Source organism: Rana temporaria, chromosome 2 (genome assembly GCF_905171775.1).
Source record: "Rana temporaria chromosome 2, aRanTem1.1, whole genome shotgun sequence".
Classification (NCBI taxonomy): Eukaryota; Metazoa; Chordata; class Amphibia; order Anura; family Ranidae; genus Rana; species Rana temporaria.
In genome coordinates, this window is record NC_053490.1 from 375,291,219 (window position 1) to 375,310,786 (window position 19,568).

The window sequence follows — 19,568 nt, forward strand, 5'->3', positions numbered from 1 at the left end:
AAACAAGTACGCTATGCAAATAGCAATGTGATTTAAGGTAGATATTAAGGTAAAAAAATATATATATATTTGTTATTTTCAATATAATAAGGGCAAATTATATAGTCACATCACCCCCTGCCTCCATCCCCCTCTGCCACCAACACCCCTGCCTTCACCCCCCTCTGCGGTGCCATAATCTCCCCCTGCCTCCAATCACCCCCTGCCTCCATCGTCCCCTGCCTCCATCCCCCTCTGCGATGCCACCAACAACCCCTGTCTCCATCCCCCACCCTCTGCGGTGCCACCAACACCCCCTGCCTCCAATCACCCCCTGCCTCCATTGCCCACTGCCTCCATTCTTCTCTGCGGTGCCACCACAGCCACCATCACCCCCTGCCTCCATCGGATCCCCCTCTGCCACCATCACCTGATGTCACTGTCGGCTGGGCTGTCTGTCACTCTGTCCGTCCCCGACTCCCCTGTGAACTTTGTATTGCCTGGATGCAGCAAGCTCCTCCATTCCGCCGCCGCCACGTGCTGCTCAGCCTCCAAGTCCTGACTCCTGCTCCAGTGCTGTGCTCCTCTGACCCCCTGGTTAGTTACAGATTTAAAATTCTGGTGCGCGTGGCGCGATGTCCTAATACATCACTCGCCGGCGCCGCACGGCACAGTCTCTATGAAATCCACCCCCCCGCTGGCCGAATACAGCATATGCTCACGCAGTTCCAAGCGAACCGATCTTGGCTATTTTTACCGGACGGGGGAAAAAAGTTCCCGTTTTTACAGACTGTCTGTAAAAATACGGACGGTTGGCAACACTGCTTGTATCTCAAGACAAAGTTTATTAAAACGTTTTGCAAAACGCTCTCAAACCAAGTTACTCTGAAACCAAGGTTTTACTGTATATGGGTTGTAGGAAAGATTCATAAAGCATAAAATGTTTTAGTTTATGTCCAAGGGCCAGACTTGTCTGTGAGCCCACAGGCAACATTATTAGCAAAATAAAATGTACTATTAATTTGTTGATTGATTTTACTGTTTGAATGTGTACAATGCTTTTCATAGTTTACAACATATGTCATGCTAATTATCTGACTTGGAAGCTTGCCCTTTGTTTTAGTGGTATTGCCCTAGCCTTTTTCTTTAACCACTTCAGCCCCGGACCATTTTGCTGGTCAATGACCGGGCCACTTTTTGAGATTCGGCACTGCGTTGCTTTAACTGACAATTGCGCGGTCGTGCGACGTAGCTCCTAAACAAAATTGGCGTCCTTTTTTCCCCCACAAATAGAGGAGCTTTCTTTTGGTGGTATTTGATCACCTCTGATTTATATATTTTTTTGCGCTATAAACAAAAATAGAGCGACAATTTTGAAAAAAATAAATGAATATTTTTTACTTTTTGCTGTAATGAATATCCCCAAAAAATATATAAAAAAACATTTTTTCCCTCAGTTTAGGCCGATACATAATCTTCTAAATGTTTTCCGTAAAAAAAAAAAATCGCAATAAGCGTCTATTGATTGGTTTGCGCAAAAATTATAGCGTCTACAAAATAGGGGATAGTTTTATGGCATTTTTATTAATATTTTTTTTTTACTAGTAATGGCGGCGATCAATGATTTTTATCGGTACTGCGACCTTATGGCGGACACTTCGGACACTTTTGACACATTTTTGGGACCATTGGCATTTTCATACTGATCAGTGCTATAAAAATGCATTGATTACTGTAAAAATGTCACTGGCAGGGAAGGGGTTAACACTAGGAGGCGAGTAAGGTGTCACCGTATTTATCGGCCTATTGCGCGCCCTGGCGTATAGCGCGCACCCCCGAACTTGAAGAAAAATTCCTGAAAAAAAAAAATACTTACAGTTTGGATGCCCCTCGTCGGTGTCTTGCCCGTCGCCTATCGCGTCCTGCCCGTCGTCCATCGCGTCCATCGACGGCCTCGTCCGGTCTGGCGTCCGTCTGCGGCCATCAAGGTGTCCTCCCCGCTCCATCCCTGCTTCCTGCGCTGAGTTTGAACCACTGCGCCGGCATATACCAAGCGCAGTACACTCGGGTATAGTCAGGCAGGCTCGGCTCCTCTCGCGTAAAGGACGTACAGGACGCACACGACGTGACCGCGAGAGGAGCCGAGCCTGCCCGACTATACCCGAGTGTACTGCGCTCGGTATATGCCGGCGCAGTGGTTCAAACTCAGCGCGGGAAGCGGGTATCGGCGTATATGACGCACCCACGATTTTGCCCTGATTTTCAGGGCAAAAAAGTGCGCGGTATACGCCGATAAATACCGTAATTATGTTCCCTCATTGTGTTCTAACTGAAGGGGGGTGGCACTGACTAGGGGAAATGAGAGATCGCTGTTCATACATTGTATGAACTGACGAACAGTCATTTCTCATACAGCTCCCAGTTCTCGCTCTGTAGCGAGCGATCGCGGGTGCCCCGGCTGTGATCGCGCGCGCTGGGCACGCGCATCGGCACCAGGGGCGAGCAGGGGGCGCGCACGCGCCCCTAATTGCTGGAATGCGAAATGACGTATACCTACGTGATTTCCTGCAGCCGAGCCGACCTTCCGCCGTATAACTGCGGCGGCTGGTCGGCTAGTGGTTACAAATGCATATTACTCATTCACATTCAAAATAATAATAATTCAAACTTCTTCTTTCTTCTCCTGCATAACTGCATATTACTCACATATATTTTCATTCACATTCAAAATAATAATAATAATGTATTCTTTATAGATGCATATTACTCAAATGTAATTTCATTCACAGTCAAAATAATAATAATGATGAATTACTGATACAAACAAGAAATGTTCTCAATATGGCCAGCCAAATTCTGCGTTATCAATGTGTCAGTAAAACCTTGAAGTATGTGTGGTAGAGGTTGGCCGGCCGGAGTATAGCCCATTTTCTACAGTATGTCAAACTGTTAAATGAGACTTACCATTGCAGCAGTTTAAAGTGGATTTTGTACTAAAAATAAAAAGTCAGTTTTTTGACGGAGGGCCTGATACCCTATGCCAAATCACTGACCTAGACCTAAAAAAACTAAATGTGAGTAAAAATAGTAAATTAATATATTGAGTCATCCACATTTTATGAGAAGATTATCCTATGCTGGAATTGTAATCTCACAAGATTTGGGCTACCCAGCATTCTCTGGGATGGTTGGAAGGATGTTGACGTGTCTCGTGCAGAACAGAAGCCCATGGGAAAGATAAGTATATTAATAAACGTTCTTATAATTTTTTTATTTTAGTGGAGTGTTTTGGCATGGGGATGGAGGTCCTTCGTAAATAAGCAGGCCTAGCTTTTAGTACAAACTCTGTTAGTGCTGAATACACTTACATTACTCTTCAAAACACATGAATTCTTTGGCTCTAGATTTGATAACATGAGCCGTTCATTACTCAGCAGCAGCCATGGGAAGGATAAGAGCCGAAGGCTAATTTGGGAAACACTTCTTTTCCAAACTGTCTGAGAGACAGACACAGACTGCAGAAAGACAACTGTATCAGCCTCAAGGGACAAAGAAAACATTTTCATCATAGTTAGTGACCTGTTTTCTCCGATACAGATCAAAGTCTGTTCTACAGTATGAAACTCTAGTAATACTTCTCCAATAAAAACAAGAAACATTAGGTGTCATATTAGCAATCTTATCACGTGTAGCTTTTCTATTATGTTGTTATTATTATTATTATTATTATTATTATTATAATACAGGATTTATATAGCGCCAACAGTTTGTGCAGCGCTTTACAATGCAGGGAGACACTACACTAATGCCGCGTACACACGATCGGTATATCTGATGAAAACGGTCTGTTTTTATCGGACGAACCGATCGTGTGTGGGCCCCATCAGTTTTTTTCCCATCGGTGAAAAAACTTAGAACCTGTTTTAAAATTATCTGATGGTTAAAAAAACGATGTCTGTGGGGAAATCCATCCGTTAAAAATCAACGCATGCTCAGAATCAAGTCGACGCATGTTCGAAAGCATTGAACTTCATTTTTCTCAGCATGCCGTTGTGTTTTACATCACCGCGTCCTGACACAATCGGTTTTTTAACTGATGGTGTGTAGGCAAGACTGATGAAAGTCCGCTTCATCGGATATCTGATGAAAAAATCCATCAGACCATTTTCATCGGATGAACCGATCGTTTGTGCAGGGCATAACAGTACTATTCAAAACAAGAGGTTTAGGCCTTGTACACACGACTGAGGAACTCGTCGGAAAAGACACATCGTTTTCCTCGACGAGTTCCTTGTTAGGCTTGTCGAGGAACTCGACAAGCTTGCTTTCCGTATACACGGTCAAGACAAAATCTCCTCGTTCTCAAACGCAGTGACGTACAACACATACAATGGCAGGGGAAGTTCGATTCCACTGGCACAACCCTGGGGGCTGCTTTTGCTAATCTCATGTTACTGCGTGTTAAGTAAAAGTTTGGTAAGAGACGATTTGCACTTTTTAGTCTGTTACAGCGTGAAAAATGTGTTATCTCCATTACAAACACTACTTTTACCGAAGGTGCGCTCCCATCTCATACTTTATTCTGAGCATGCGCGGGTTTCTTAGCATACACACGCTCGCGTTTCTCGTCGAAAACCAGCCAGACGAGGAGCACGACGAGGAAATTGAGACTCCCATCGAGGAAAAAGAGAACTTGTTCTCTTTTTTCCTCGTCGAGTTCCTCGACAGTTTCCTCAATGAAAAACGTACACACGACCGGTTTCCTCGGCAAAAAAGCTCTGCCACCAAGTTTCTTGATGGATTCTATCGAGGAAAGCGGTCGTGTGTACGAGGCCTCAGAGAAGCCCTGCTCCTGCAAGTTTACAATCTAAGAGGGAGAGGCTGGTGAAACAAGCATGTCTGAAACAATTTTTATTATTAAATTTTTATTTTCGTTGTTGTATTTTATTATATCTCCAATTCCAAAGCTGAACTCCAAGGAAATTTAATAAAATCGGGGGGAATCCACTGCAAGGTTTAAATTCTAATTTTTGTTCATAATTAACATATTTCATCCTATAATTATACTTATTGCGGTTTTTCTTAAAGCAGACCTTGTATCAAAACACAAGATTTGATTATTTTTCAACCCTCACTTTTATCTGTCCGGTTCCTGTAGGCACCAGTGATGTCACTGGGGAAAGCTGAGGATCCTAAATCTTGTGAGAAAACACTATGCAGGGGTACATTCTTTCAGGATTTGTAACATTCAGCTTTACAAGGAACCACAGCGGTTGAGGTTGTGTTCAGAGAGTCTGCTCACTGCGTCCTCCCAGATCACTGGCTGAGCTGTCTCCCACAGCTTTCGGTCATGACATCTGATTAGGAGTCAGCGGGATGGACTCCTGATCATGTGACCACTGTGAGAGCCATGCACAGGGGTCACTTAATTAGGAAGCCACTCCCCCTCTCTGTATTAAAGCCCACTTAAAGGTCTGTGGGGTAAGTGGTGTGAATGAATAAAAAGAAGCTAAAAAATAGCAGATCAACAGGTGGAAAAAGAACGATTGAAAAAAGTCAATTATTGCAACCACAACATTAAGAATTAGCAAACTGCACGTTACGTTTTAGCTTTGCTTTAACATTTTAGTAAAACTGCAATTTACAACATTTTATCCTAAGGAAAGGGACCATAAAACATTTCCTGAAATATTTTGCTGCAAAATCAGTACAAAAAGTGTAATTTGTCAACCACAGAACAGCTGGGGCCTCATTCATTTATTTTCTTTCTACAAGTATAGTAAGAGGGCCACAGGTGGTCCATAAAACACTAGTTTGGCACTGTTGGTATAAGCCTTTGAACATTGTAAGCGTAAGACCAGATGGAAAGACACAAATGATTAAATATATTTCAATAGAACTAGATCTGCTTAGTCAAGTGCAAATTATTTTTGCTAATAATATTTTGTGTATTTTTAGATCTACATATATGACAAGAGCCCATGGGTAATTACATGTTTTGTTTTCTTCAGAGCAATCTTGTGCGTGTTTTTTCCCCCCTGTGATATAATTAGAATACAGGCGTGAGGCGTCCCATTGTTCACTTATTTAAACTACCAAGTGAGATTGGTCAGTTGACACTGAAGAAAGGACAGCGAATAAGATAATAAAGAAAACAGCTGCACCTCACAAAGTGACAGTCATGTTTTGTAAATATCCAGCATGTGGGCTAAAAAAATACCTTGTAGTGCACATCTTAACCACCTTCGCCCCTGCAAGGATGGACCAAGTCCCAAATCCTACGGACTGCATTTATTGCAAGTCTGGAATGTAAGTTAGTCTTACTACCAGGCCATATTTGGAGCCTATACTGACTTAATGTGGACATTTCCCTCAATTTTCTTTACTTACCGTATATATTCAAGTATAAGCCGACCTGAATATCAACCGAGGCACTTCATTTTACCACAAAAAAACTGGGAAAACGTATTGACTTGAGTATACGCCTAGGGTGTCCATATGCATGCCTTACTGTGCCCATGTGCATGCCTCACTGTGCCCATTCCTCACTGTGCCCATTCCTCACTGTGCCCATGCCTCACTGTGTCCATGCCTCACTGTGTCCATGACTAGACTTATGTTTAACATGGGAGTATATAAAAGGGGTGCCCAGCTTTGAAAAATCGGTGTTCCCCGGCCCTAGGTCCCCCAGACAGGAAAACTGGGGCTACAGGTGTGCCAAGTTCCGGGTCCAGGGGACCTAAAGTCAGCTGGTACCGGGTCCTCAAAATTACCGAAGAAGTTACCGTTTAACAAGGGAGTCTACGGAAGGGGTGCCCGAGTTTGAAAAATCAGTGCTCCCCGGCAGTAGGTCCCCCAGACAGAAAACTTTGCACACTTGTAGAGGAAGAGTTGGGCTATATGTGTGCGCAAAAAGGTGACTCGAATATAAGCCGAGGGGGCATTTTCAGCACCAAAAAATGTGCTGAAAAACTCGGCTTCTACTCCTTTTTTTGGTTTCCACTTCCTAATTTCCCTGAAGGCAGTGGAGACATAGCCCTGGCCCCCTGTGAGGGCAGCATCACCATTTTTTTTAGGGAAATCGCATACCTAAAACGAGATCCTTCAGTGGTGTCATACTGCCCATGCGTGAGATGAAGCACATGATGTCATGCATTTAATCTCACGCATTCACCATTAGCTGGTAAAAGAAAACATCTCCTGAGAACTTGTGAGATCTCAGGGGAAGGTTTATCTTTCATTTCAACAGATGCGTGTAATGTCATACAATGTATGGAAGAGATACGCAGTATGACAGAACAGTGATGTACATTTTCAAAATGGCAGCAGGGCATTGCGAAAGTTCACCCCCTCTTGCCCATGTCACTTGTCCCAGAAGGTTGTGCACTGGGGAGCCACATGTAAACAGCAGGAAGTCAGAGCCGGCTTCCCACAGCCAAGGTGCCAGCACCGAGGATCCAGAGACTGGCAAAGAACCAACCCGGATGAAGACAGTACTAGACTCCTGTACTGCCAAGTGTCTGTTTATTGAAAGTCAGCAGCTACAGTATGTATAGCTGCTGACTTTTACTTTTTTATTACAATGGCCGTAATTAATATTTAGGTAGCATAGGGCTTGATTTACTGAAAGCAGATAGGTTGTTCACTTTGCAAGGGAATTTTCCTTTAGCTTAGTGAATGTGGTGAAAATTCACTTGGCAAAGAGTACCCAATCACATGCAAGGAACAACAAGTGGTATTTTTTGTTTGCACATGATTGGATGATGGAAGTTATCAGAGCTTCACCTTCATAACTAAACTAGGGGAAAATATAACCTGTCCTTCAAGAAGACCTTGTTTCCTATTGTTTACCTTGTCCAGCCATGCTAAGTCAGTTTATAAGGTCACGTTCCATAACCATTGAATGATGCATTTGTATATAAAGCACATGCATTGTTTAATTCACTTATATCTTACACCAGGGGAGGCATAGCTCCAGTATAAGTATTATCAAATTAGGACAGCTGTTGTGGAAACATTGGCAAGAAGAAAAATCCTTGCTGATGATCTCTTAGCAATAAGGGAATATTTATTATAGCAAGCAAAGTAAAACTTAACATAATATGCATCTACATTTCAACATTTATACAAATAAATGTTTTCTAAAAGGAAAAAATGCTTTCAAACTGAACTTAGTGTTTTACCATATAATTATTATGTTTGGAACTGAAAATTATAATTTGTTTTATTTTGAGTCAGGTAAATATGAAATATTGCACATAAATATTGAACACTCACAGTACACTTTCCAGTAGGTGGCGAGTATACAGAAAAATAACAGCTCTACAAAAATGATTAATCATACAAATTCCTTCATTATTAATCCACAAATTCCTAGTGTCCATATAATATGACGTGCTCAATGTTCCAAAAGTAAATCTTCCTCAAACATTCTCTTTGTACATTCCAGTAAAAATCTACACTCTCACGAGATGTTTTGACCTATGTATATTAATGTGCTCAATAAACAATGATTGCAGCCTCCAGAGGTCTCCTGCCTTCCTCTAAGATTCAGAGATTGTTTAGTAAAACAAAAAACATCTACATAGTGTAGTATTTACTACAAAATGGATAAAAGTGTACAAATGTGCTTGAATCAAACAAAAACATGGACTCTTACCAAAGCAAACACCCATTAGCAGTAGTGTATTTAGGTTTTGTGCTGCCCTAGGCCTGACTAAACTCGTGCACCCCCTAATTTAAATATGACCCACTCCTTCCTGTCAAGGCCTCACCCCTTTCTGTTTAAGAAGGGCATGGGGGGGGGCAATGGATTCCCTTAATTTGCATAGATTTCCTCTCACTTCCTGTTTGGCTATGGGGCAGGAAGTGAAGGGAAATCTGTGCAATTGAACAGGGATGGTAAAAAATAAACTGACAGGGGATATAACCCTCCCTCACTCTATCAAAAATGATTAAAAAAAGTGTTGCCTATAGTTCTACTTTAACCTCTTGACCACCGCCCCATGTCAAAAAGACGTCCTCTTTTTGAAGTTGAATATCTCGATAACGGCAGCAGCTGCTGCCACAACCGAGATATTCATCTTTTCAGGGGGCGGTGGTGTACACGATAACGGCGGTCTCCGCGGCGGATTCGCCGCGAGATCGCCGTTATCGGTGGCGGGAGAGGGCCCCCCCCCTCCCGCCGCTCTCCCGCGCCCTCCGCCGCTTACCGGAGCCGTCGGTAGCGGCGGAGGGGATCGGATGTGTCCGGCAGCTGAGCGGGGACGGGACTGAAGGAGAAATCTCCTTCACCCGTCCTCCTAGCTCTGCTGGGCGGAAGTGACGTCAAAACGTCAGTCCCGCCCAGCCTCTTAAAGAAACATTTTTTTTTTTGTCATTTGAAAAAATGACATTTTTTTTTTTTATTTTTTTTTTTGCATTTAAGTCTAATTATGAGATCTGAGGTCTTTTTGACCCCAGATCTCATATTTAAGAGGACCTGTCATGCTTTTTTCTATTACAAGGGATGTTTACATTCCTTGTAATAGGAATAAAAGTGATCAATTTTTTTTTTTTTTTTTCAGTGTAAAAAATTATAAAACTAAATAAAAATAAATAAGAAAACCAAAAAAAATTTTTTTAAAGCGCCCCGTCCCGACGAGCTCGCGCGCAGAAGCAAACGCATACGCGAGTAGCGCCCGCATATGAAAACGGTATTCAAACCACACAAGTGAGGTATCGCCGCGATCGTTAGAGTGAGAGCAATAATTCTAGCCCTAGACCTACTCTGCAACTCAAAAAATGCAACCTGTAGAATTTTTTAAACGTCGCCTATCGAGATTTTTAAGGGTAAAAGTTTGACGCCATGCCACGAGCGGGCGCAATTTTTAAGCGTGACATGTTGGGTATCATTTTACTCGGCGTAACATTATCTTTCACAATATATAAAAAAATTGGGCAAAATGTATTGTTGTCTTATTTTTTAATTCAAAAAAGTGATTTTTATCCAAAAAAAGTGCGCTTGTAAGACCGCTGCGCAAATACGGTGTGACAAAAAGTATTGCAATGACTGCCATTTTATTCCCTAGGATGTCTGCTAAAAAAAAATATATAATGTTTGGGGGTTCTGATTAATTTTCTAGCAAAAAAATTGTGATTTTCACATGAAGGAGAGAAGTGCCAGAATTTACCTGGTGGGCAAGTGGTTAAGCACAAATTTCTGATAATTTTATGGAGTACGAAAATATAACCATGCCAATGGTGCAGCAGAAAACATATAGCCCAGTGAGGAAGGTTTGTGGTCCAGGATTATAGGACAGTCAAAATTAGAAGCAGCTTGCTTTACACTAACAGTGTAATATAAGCCGGCGTAGACTCCTCCCGTGCTGCCCCCCTGCAAAGTGCTGCCCTAGGCCTGGGTCAGAATACAGTGTTGCTCATTACATATCATGGGGAAACTGTACATGATGTTTTGTACCATCAACAGAGTTCTGAGCTCTGGCAGAAACCCCACTTTTGGTTCCTGGTATGTCTGACGTTACTTCCTCTACATGTTTCGTCGGCTAACTTTTTCAAGAGGATGTGGTGTCAGACCAGGAAGCTCCTTCTGCCTATAATGGTTGTCTATATTGACTCCATTATAACTACTGGCAAAAATGATAGCGGAACATATAAAGGATAACTAAACTAATAAAAACTTAATGCTGATCTAAAACTACAATCCAGCTTATACTAAAATTGGACTTTTATCCCCATTAGCTATATTACATTACAATCCTTTTGCAACTTTTACATAAATAAAACAATAAAATCCCCAGAACTTCATCTAGTAATTGCATATATTACACCTCTCTAGAATAAACAACACAGATGCATATCAAGTAAAATGAAAATAAATATATTTACTAAAACTATTATTTAAAAACAATTTTTTTTTTATTAAAAAGGACCTATCATATCCCACCCAGACCTAAAAATCAGAAATAAAACAATTTATATCAAGTTGAACATTTAGCCCACTGGGCCACATGCAATTTAACTTGTAAATCCAGTACATTTATTTTTTGAAATTTCTGTTGTTTTTTTATAACCTCTCCATTGTTCAGCAACTTCATAAATTCAATAAAATTTAAGCTTTATTGTATCTCTATTGTGATAAATTTGTTTAAAGAGACTTGTTTTTTTTTTTAAACCTTTTTTAATGTTTTTTTTACATGCTCTCAAACATATAATTTCCTTGTTGTTTGCCCTACATATTGGAGGCTGCAAAGGCACTCCAACAGGTAAGTAACAAATTATTACAGGTAATGGACTGCCTAATGTGATATTCCTTTCCATCAGTGTTAGATTTGAACTTATTTATTTTCCCTTTGGTACATTTTGGTACTCGTGAGGATTGAAGACCTAGGATGATTATGGGAACACTACTGGAGAGTGGTGTGCCTGGGGAGGATTTACATGATCCCTAAGCGCTTACTGACCTTTGGTGACATAGAGGTCACCAGATTAACGGCGAGTGTGCATGTCTCACAGTGGTGGTGGTGATGGTGGCACTATTAGAAGATTATCCATTCAGACACAGACGATTTAAACGCACGTGTGGGGAATACAGCGCATGTTGATGGACTTTATTTGATCTTAGCACATGTTTATGGACTTTTATTTAATTGTTGATTTATAAGGTAGTTTGAATGTGTTAGAGCCGGTTCACACTGGGGCGACTTGGGATCCGACTTGAAGTCGCATCAAGTCGTCCCAAGTCACGCTGTCGAGAAAAACAATGCAAGTGAATGGGAGCGGTGTTAATACACACGACTCGAGTCGCTCCGACTTCAAAAGAAGTTCCTGTACTACTTCAATCCGACTTGTAGCCGATTTGTACCCATTGATTTCAATGGAAGTCACCTCCAAATCTGATCCAAGTCTGATCACTGTCTTAACTGAAGCGACTTTCCAGGAAGATAACATACATTTCTCAGGCAAACCTCTCCCTCCCTCCCCCTCCCTCCCCTAGAGCTGATTGTTGTTTGATTGGCCACTGGAAAGTCTCCTGTCCTGGAGACGACTTCAAGTCGTGTTGTAAATCGCCCCAGATCGCCCTGTGGTTCATGCTCAAGTCGTGTCGGAGTCGCCTTTGAAAGTCGCGCTGGAAGTCGTGTCGCCCTAGTGTGAACCGACTCTTAGTGTCTTATTTATTCTTTTTTTTTTTATTTCTGCACAAAGAGTGAATATTTTCTTTTTCACTTTAAGGAGGGCAGCTTAACAGTTGGTATTAATTGAGAAGCAGGCGCCTTTATATTTAATTATTGTTAACCATATCAGCCCTTTGACTTATGTTGTAGATAGCCTTTATTGCGAACAGCCTTGAAGAGCAGGATTGCGCACGCACTTTTAGTAGAGTTACACCTATTGAGCTGTGATGCCCTTTATCCTCCTTTTGGTTACAGTTTGCTTTTACTTGTAATACTTTACCCAAAGGTAAGTCAACATTTTTAAAGGTTTTATTTTTTGTCTTTAGCCCTATTGGACACATTAACCCCTAATTCCTGGTCCTTGTGATGCCAATACAAATAATACAGAAAGCAGTTGTCATCAGACAACAATAAAAACATCAGAAGTTCGAACTCTTTCCCACTCTACTGAAAAAAAAGCTCCAAGCATTCGCTCTATATTCAAAACAAAATAAAGTTTGGAGTTGACCTCATTTCTATGCAGATAAAAATGACTCTAAAATGAATACAGGTCTGTATTTATTAATGTATCAGGATTTTTTTTTTAATGCAAGCAATGTACCTTGGTATCAGTCTCTTGCAGTTTCTGTGCAGCAGAGCTCAGAGACATAGAGGGAGAAGCAGCACAGTTCACCTATCAGTTCACATGTTGACAAGGAGCATGTTGATAAGAGAGGAAATCCAGAGTGACACAGAGATGAGCTTATCACTGCGCTGCTTCTCCATTTACTGCCCATTCATAGGTTTGGATAGGTCTTTGACAGCCTGGGCTCAGAGAAAGTTAGCTAAATGATGCTGCCCATCATTCAAACCAGAAGACCAAACACATCTATTTGTGAAAGAAGGATTAAAAATGAAAGACACATTCCAAGTATGGATATTTTATACATAGTTACATTGGTTCAGCTTGGATCATCCTGCCTTGTTTCAACTGTTCAGGCTGGTGGTGGTGTAATGGTGGATATTTTATTGGCCCCTTTTGGGCCCCTTGGTATTGATTGAGCATTGTTTAAACACCACGGCCTACCTGAGTTTTGTTGCTGACCATGTCCATCCCTTTATGACTACAGTTTACCCATCTTCTGAAGACTACTTCCAGCAGGATAATGCACCATGTCACAAAGCTCAAATCATCTCAAACTGGTTTCTTGAACATGACAATGAGTTCACTGTACTCCAATGGCCTCCACAGTCACCAGATCTCAATCCAATAGAGCACCTTTGAGAGATTCGCATCATGGACGTGCTGCCAAAAAAATGGCGACAACTGCGTGATGCTATCATGTCAATATGAACCACAATCTCTGCGGAATGTTCCCAACACCTTGTTGAATCTATGCCATGAAGAATTAAGGTATTTCTGTGGGCAAAAGTGGGTCCAACCCGGTACTAAAAAGAGGTACCTAATAAAGTGGCCAGTGAGTGTTCATTAGTGGGACAGTATAGCATATTATGTCTGATTGAGGAAGACATTAAAGTGAAGGTTCACCCTAAAACAATTATCTAACATTACATCCAGCATACCAACGACATGTACAGTATGCAGGTATTTTTTTTGTTTCGCCGTACATACCGTTATATTGTTATTTTCCCTCCGGGTTCTGGTTCCCGCGGGACTGGGCGTTCCTATCCCTGGGTTAGATGATTGACGTCTTGTGAAAAACTTCCCATGGCGCACAAGGCGCGTCACCAGTTTTCCATAAATAGCCGACCTGTGAGTCGGCTCTATATGGCGCCTGCGCAGTCAGCTCTAAATGGCGGGCCCAGGCGCCGTATAGCGCCGACTCGCAGGTCGGCTATTTACGAAAAACTGGTGACGCGCCTTGTGCGCCATGGGAAGTTTTTCACATAACGTCAATCATCTAACCCAGGGATAGGAACGCCCAGTCCCGCGGGAATCAGAACCCGGAAGTCGGGGGGAAATAACAATATAACGGTATGTACAGCGAAAAAAAAAAATACCTGCATACTGTACATCGTTAGTATGCTGGATGTAATGTTAGATAATTGTTTTAGGGTGAACCTCCACTTTAAGAAGAAACCAAATGGTAATGGACACTACAAGCTCAGTTTTTTTTTTTTTACTTAAGTTTATAGGGAAGCTTTCTAAGCAAGTATATCATAAGTGGTTAGTGTTTGCCAAGGTGGGGGAGGGGAGTGGACACATAAGTGAACTAAAAGTTATTGCATAATTACACCATTTTGTAAAAAAAAAAAAAGCCAACTCGTAGTAAATGATGCCTATTAGACAAATGCTCTCTGAACATAAATAGTACCCATATGGTTTCTATCCAATTTAAGCAGAAATAAATCCTTGCTATAAATAGTGTTTCTTCCTTTAAGGCAAGGCTGTAACAGCTTTGTTGCAACAACAGAAGCTTGATGTCGTCACAACAAGACAGTAGAACCTGGCCAAGAAATGGAGGTATAAACGTGGAGTGAGTCCCAGCTATAAGCCTATGGGGTTGATTTACTAAAGGCAAATAGACTGTGCACTTTGCTAAGTGCAGTTGCTCCAGAGCTTAGTAAATTAGGTAAATCTCCACTTTGCAAAGAACATCCAATCACATGCAAGGAAAATAACAAAAACAACATTTTTGCTTGCACGTGATTGGATGGTGGACGTCAGCACAGCTTCTGCTCATTTACTAAGCTCTGGAGCAACTGCACTTAGCAAAGTGCACAGTCTATTTGCCTTTAGTAAATCAACCCCTATATGTCTAATGTACCTTGCTGAACCAGCAGCCTAGCTCCATACGTTATGCAGTGTCAGGGCCACTTGTGCTGCTCAGTTTATTTAGAGAATGGCTATTTGGTATGTCATGCTATTTGGTATGTACAGCTCTCACTGTATATATGAGAGTTACAGGCTGGACTTGGCTTGCTAGCTTTTCTGCATAGGTTTTAAAAGCAGGTTTATGCTTCATGCAAAAGTAGGTTAGTAGGGCGCTGACTGTGAAAAAAAATATCAGTCGAGAAAAATACAGTTCTATTTAATAGCAATAATTCACATCATATCACTGCCTAGAGAGTTTACAGCAGTGCCTGTTACTCTTTATGTATCGCAAGGTGCAAGTCACAAGAAAGGTTCACATCCAATGAAAGTTTTGCACAGCAGTACAAGCGGAAAACAGAAATTGTATCAAAAGTCAATGGTTTTGCAATTGAAATAGAAACGTCTTTCTTACCATGTAAAGCAGTTTTATTAGAATTAAGATTTCAATGCTTAACCTGTTTCCAGCAAGTGTTTTTATGTAGTTTTTTTTAGGGTGTGGCGGGAAGGTATAAAAAACAAAATGGATACACCATATTGCCAAAAGTATTGGGATGCCAGCCTTTACACGCACATGAACTTTATTATTTTTTGCCTGGGCACACCCTAATCACTCTGTGAAGTGCTGATTCCCCCTACTGCTCAGGCTCCCCCTCTTGTTGCGCCCCTTGCGGTGCTGCTGGCTCCCCTCCTCTCCTCTCCCCCCAGCTGCTGTGGGGGGTGTTTCAGGATGGAGAGTGAAGGAAGGGGCTAGTTTAATATGTTATTTACCAGCCCCTTCTTTTTCCAGATGAACACAGTGAATGCACTCACTAATTTTCATTACTGAATCATAGTGATCTGTGCTCACTATGCTTCAGTTTGTGAATGAACAGGAAACCGCTCAGCACAGAGCACTTCCCATTCATTTTATTGAACTGGATGGACTTGTGTCTTTTTTCAACTATGTAACTTTGTGGCTTCACGGAGCCTGGGGACCTGTCATTCACTGTCCAGTACAGCTAAGGCATGTGTGTTTGAACTTTGGCCTGCACACCCTAATGCAATAGACTACGCATACCTATGTCTAGTAGTGTTGCTCATGAATATTCGTATTGCGAATATTCGGCTCGAATATGGCATATTCGAGTATTCGCGAATATATCGAATTTTCGCTATTCTGAATATTCGCATTTTTTTCAATTTTATTTTTAAAACAGATCACATCCTAGTGATCTCCATCGACGTCTAAAAGCATTGCTGGTATGATTAGAGACACTGGGCCGAGTAGCTGAAGCGATCATTTTATATTGCAGAATATTCGCAATGCGAATATTCGGCAATAGGAATATTGCGCGATTATTTTCTCCGCCCTTCTTTTGCATCAGAGTTCTCCTACCACAGTTGTTAAAATTTCGCTATTATTTTCGCATCCGCATTAGCGCAATTTCGCAATATTGTTTTCCGAATAATCTTATTTTTTAAATTTTATTTTTAAAACAGATCACATCCAAGTGATCTCCATTGACGTCTAAAAGCATTGCTGGTATGATTAGAGACACTGGGCCGAGTAGCTGAAGCGATCATTTTATATTGCCGAATATTCGCAATGCGAATATTCGGCAATAGGAATATTGCGCGATTATTTTCTCCGCCCTTCTTTTGCATCAGAGCCAATCAGAGTTCTCCTACCACAGTTGTCGAAATTCCGCAATCATTTTCGCATTCGCATTTGCGAAAATTCGATAATATATCACGAATATTCGATTTCAGCATGAGCCAATCAGAGTTCTCCTACCGCACTTGTCTAAATTTCGCAATTATTTTCGCATTCGCAATAGCGAAATTTCGCAAAAATTTCATTTGGATAAAATATCACGAATATTCGATTTTAGCGAATATTTCTCGAATATTCGGCTATATATTCGTGATATATCGCGAAATCGAATATGGCGTATTCCGCTCAACACTAATGTCTAGGTTAAACGCCTTGATAAATTATACATTTTTTTTCCAACTGATCTCTTCTAATAGGAATAATCAATTGATGACTTTTTCAATAGATATACCACATATGGGAAAGTGGATCTCAATAGTTAAGATACAGTCGTAACTTATGGTAGCCATAAACATTTTGATTATTTTTATTTTTATCTCATGTGTGATACGATCAAAATTATTGAATCCAGAAACAATTATTAGCAATGACTTGTCTTCCAATTGATTTGGATTCTATATTGATCTGATTAGATCAACCTGAGCCAATCGACCAGGGTACAATATTATAGATTGTTTTGCATCAACTGGAAGCACTGAGAGGCCTCGTACACACGGGCAAGAATCTCGTCAGGAAAAAAACGTTGTATTTCACGACGAGATTCTTGGCAAGAATCTCTTGCCGCCCGAGTGTACACACTGACCTTTTCAAGGCAAGAATGCGGTGACGGCATCGCGTACGACGACCATATGCTTGTCACATTCAATGTCGTCGCCGCCATCTTGCTTCACCCTACCTATGCCGTGGAAGCTACCGCGCATGCATCAAAGTCATTTCGAGCATGCGCGGGTTTCCACGGCAACAGGTAAGTATACACACTCTCGGGTTTCTCGTCGGGAAACAGGCCGACAAGAATCTCAACGAGAAAAAAGAGCGCATGTTCTCTATTTTTCTCGTTGAGATTCTGGTCAGATTTCGTGACGAGAAACCTAAAAGGCTCGTACACATGAATGGTTTTCTCGGCAAGAAAGCTCTGCCAGCATTTTTCTTGCTGGTTTTTGCCGAGAAAACTGGTCGTGCGTACGAGGCCAGATACTTTGTTCATGATTACATGGCAAAAAAAGAAATGCGATTGATAAGGTACTATGCTATCTTAACTATCTTAATCCACTTTCCTGCATGTGGAATATCGATTGAATATGCTGTTGACTATAGATCGATTATTCCTATTAGAAGAAATTGATCAGAAAATAAATCAATCCTTTATCGAAGCATGTTTGGCCACCGTTACGATTGTAAATTATCGATTGCATCTCTATTTTAATTATGTAATCTCTTAATCTGATCCATTAACCAGTTAACGACCGCCCACTGTATATATACGTCCTGTTTTTAAAGATGGATATCTCGGTAACGGCAGCAGCTGCTGCCACAACCGAGATATCCATCTCTTCAGTGAGCGGTCCTGTCAACGATAACGGCGGTCTCCGCAGCGGATTCGCCGCGAGATCGCAGTTATCGGTGGCGGGAGAGGGGCCCCCCGCGCCCTCCGCCACTTACAGGAGCCATCGCCCAGCGTCTTAAAGAGACATTTTTTTGTTGTCATTTTTTCAAATGACAAAATTTCCATATTTTTTTTATTCTTTTTTGCATTTAAGTCTAAATATGAGATCTGAGGTCTTTTTGACCCCAGATCTCATATTTAAGAGGACCTGTCATGCTTTTTTCTATTACAAGGGATGTTTACATTCCTTGTAATAGAAATAAAAGTGATACATTTTTTTTATTTCAGTGTAAAAAATTATAAAATAAATAAAAATAAATAAGAAAACCAAAAAAAATCTGCGCGCAGAAGCGAACGCATACGCGAGTAGCGCCCGCATATGAAAACGGTGTTCAAACCACACAAGTGAGGTATCGCCATGATCGTTAGAGCGAGAGCAATAATTCTAGCCCTAGTCCTCCTCTGTAGCTCAAAAAATTAAACCTATAGAATTTTTTAAACGTTGGAGAATTTTAAAAGTAAAAGTTTGACGCCATGCCATGAGCGGGCGCAATTTTTAAGTGTGACATGTTGGGTATCATTTTACTCGGTGTAACATTATCTTTCACAATATATAAAAAAATTGGGCCAAATTTATTGTTGTCTTATTTTTTAATTAAAAAAAGTGAATTTTTTCAAAAAAAAGTGCGCTTGTAAGACCGCTGCGCAAATACGGTGTGACAAAAAGTATTGCAATGACCGCCATTTTATTCTCTATGGTGTTAGAAAAAAATATATATAACGTTTGGGGGTTTTAAGTAATTTTCTAGCAAAAAAAAAACAGTTTTAGTAAACACCAAATCTGAAAAACACCTTCTGTCCTTAAGTGGTTAAAATATGGTGGTATTCATGAGCAAAAACATTTCTGCCCAGGCCTATTAACTCTGTTTGAAATAATCCCAATTAAATCGATCCGAAAGGTAAGTTATGGATATTGGATTGTTTAGGGTTTATAAAACAAAAGCATTTGTGACCACCATTAACACCCACATTTTATAATAGGTTCTTGAAGATGAACATTCTAGCACTAAGCAACTGATTACATTTAATTGTATTTTCTCTTTTTTATGTGTAAGCTTCACAACAATAGTTTTATAGAAGTAAAAACAAAAAAACACAACTGCATGATACAGTTGGTTCAAAAAGAGCACAGTTTTCCTCTACAAACAACTGTTCCTCTAGGTCCCGCACCTGTCGATGTGCTTAAATTGAGTAGCTTTGCACTTTCTGTCACTTCTGATAAGAAATAAAGTTGATTTACCTCTGTTTCTATAGCTGCAGTTCACAGGCAATGAGGGGATAAGTGAGTGTTAAGGAGTGGGGATGTGCATTCCACAGAGGTCACCCTGTCACTGTCACTCCCCA

General features: G+C 41.0%; 1 long non-coding RNA gene across 1 annotated transcript in view; it reads right to left on the reverse strand.

The window, feature by feature from the left end:
- LOC120927260 overlaps positions 1-19,544 on the reverse strand; it is a 56,342-nt gene extending 36,798 nt beyond the window's left edge. Inside the window, exons 1-2 of the long non-coding RNA XR_005747061.1 lie at positions 19,465-19,544; positions 12,754-13,020 (exon numbers count right to left, since the gene is read on the reverse strand). This is a non-coding gene — a long non-coding RNA (uncharacterized LOC120927260). The remainder of the gene's footprint in view (positions 1-12,753; positions 13,021-19,464) is intronic.
- Between the last annotated feature and the right edge of the window lie 24 nt (positions 19,545-19,568).